Here is a 2,664-nt window from a genome sequence, read left to right on the forward strand (position 1 = left end):
CCACCCACTCACCCACCACTCACCCACCCACTCACCCACCCACCCACTCACCCACCCACCCACTCACCCACTCACTCACTCACCCACCCACCCACTCACCCACTCACCCACCCACCCACACACTCACCCACCCACTCACCCACCCACTCACCCACCCACTCACACCACCCACCCACTCACCCACCCACCCACTCACCCACTCACTCACTCACCCACCCACCCCTCACCCACTCACCCACCCACCCACACACTCACCCACCCACTCACTCACTCACCCACCCACTCACTCACCCACCCACCCACTCACCCACTCACCCCACCCACCCACTCACCCACCCACCCACTCACTCACTCACTCACCCACCCACTCACTCACCCACCCACCCACTCACCACACCACCCACCACCACCCACCCACCCACTCACCCACTCACCTCACTCACCCACCCACCCACTCACCCACTCACCCACCCACCCACACACACTCACCCACCCACTCACCCACCCACTCACCCACCCACTCACCCACCCACCCACTCACCCACCCACCCACTCACCCACTCACCCACTCACTCACTCACCCACCCACCCACTCACCCCACTCACCCACCCACCCACACACTCACCCACCCACCCACCACACTCACCCACCCACTCACCCACCCACCCACACACTCACCCACCACTCACCCACCCACTCACCCACCCACTCACCCACCCACCCACTCACCCACCCACCCACTCACCCACTCACTCACTCACCCACCCACCCACTCACCCACTCACCCACCCACCCACACACTCACCCACCCACTCACCACCCACTTCACCCACCCACTCACCCACCCACCCACTCACCCACCCACCCACCCACTCACCCACCCACACACTCACCCACCCACTCACCCACCCACTCACCCACCCACTCACCCACCCACCCACTCACCCACCCACCCACCCACTCACCCACTCACTCACTCACCCACCCACCCACTCACCCACTCACCCACCCACCCACACACTCACCCACCCACTCACTCACTCACCCACCCACTCACTCACCCACCCACCCACTCACCCACTCACCCACCCACCCCACTCACCCACCCACCCACTCACTCACTCACTCACCCACCCACCTCACTCACCCACCCCACCCACTCACCCACCCACCCACTCACCCACCCACCCACTCACCCACTCACTCACTCACCCACCCACCCACTCACCCACTCACCCACCCACCCACACACTCACCCACCCACTCACCCACCCACTCACCCACCCACTCACCCACCCACCCACTCACCCACCCACCCACTCACCCACTCACTCACTCACCCACCCACCCACTCACCCACTCACCCACCCACCCACACACTCACCCACCCACTCACCCACCCACTCACCCACCCACTCACCCACCCACCCACTCACCCACCCACCCACTCACCCACTCACTCACTCACCCACCCACCCACTCACCCACTCACCCACCCACCCACACACTCACCCACCCACTCACTCACTCACCCACCCACCCACTCACCCACCCACCCACTCACCCACTCACCCACCCACCCACTCACCCACCCACCCACTCACTCACTCACTACACCCACCCACTCACTCACCCACCCACCCACTCACCCACCCACCCACCTCACCACCCACCCACTCACCAATCACTCACTCACCCACCCACCCACTCACCCACTCACCCACCCACCCACACACTCACTCACCCACCCACTCACCCACCCACTCACCCACCCACTCACCCACCCACCCACTCACCCACCCACCCACTCACCCACTCACTCACTCACCCACCCACCCACTCACCCACTCACCCACCCACCCACCCACTCACCCACCCACCCACCCACTCACCCACTCCACTCACCCCCACCCACCCACTCACCCACTCACCCACCCACCCACCCACTCACCCACTCACCCACCCACCCACACACTCACCCACCCACTCACCCACCCACTCACCCACCCACTCACCCACTCACCCACTCACCCACCCACCCACTCACCCACTCACTCACTCACCCACCCACCCACTCACCCACTCACCCACCCACCCACACACTCACCCACCCACTCACCCACCCACTCACCCACCCACTCACCCACCCACCCGACTCACCCACCCACCCACTCACCCACTCACTCACTCACCACCCACCCACTCACACCACTCACCCACCCACCCACCCACTCACCCACTCACCCACCCAACCCACACACTCACCCACCCAGCTCACCCACCCACTCACCCACCCACTCACCCACCCACCCACTCACCACACCCACCCACTCACCCACTCACTTCACTCACTCCACCCACCCACTCACCCACTCACCACCCACCCACACACACTCACCCACCCACTCACCCACCCACTCACTCACTCACCGGGTGAGGGTGAGTGTAAGGGTGTAGCAGCGACTCAGGCTGAGAGTTTTGAGTCGTTGGAGGCGATGCAGAGAAGACAACTCAGAGAGACACCCACAGTCGCTGTGACACACACAGATAGACACACACACACAGATAGACACACACACACAGATAGACACACACACACAGAGAGAACACCCACAGTCGCTGTGACACACACAGATAGACACACACACACAGATAGACACACA

At 64.0% G+C, this 2,664-nt stretch overlaps 1 long non-coding RNA gene across 1 annotated transcript in view; it reads right to left on the reverse strand.

Annotated features, from left to right (window-relative positions):
* Window positions 1-2,437: 2,437 nt before the first annotated feature.
* The window catches only part of LOC144955118 (uncharacterized), a 14,849-nt gene continuing 14,622 nt past the window's right edge, over window positions 2,438-2,664 (reverse strand). The window contains exon 4 of the long non-coding RNA XR_013641509.1: window positions 2,438-2,533. This is a non-coding gene — a long non-coding RNA (uncharacterized LOC144955118). The remainder of the gene's footprint in view (window positions 2,534-2,664) is intronic.

Source organism: Lampetra fluviatilis, unplaced genomic scaffold, assembly GCF_964198595.1.
Source record: "Lampetra fluviatilis unplaced genomic scaffold, kcLamFluv1.1 SCAFFOLD_667, whole genome shotgun sequence".
Taxonomy (NCBI): domain Eukaryota; kingdom Metazoa; phylum Chordata; class Hyperoartia; order Petromyzontiformes; family Petromyzontidae; genus Lampetra; species Lampetra fluviatilis.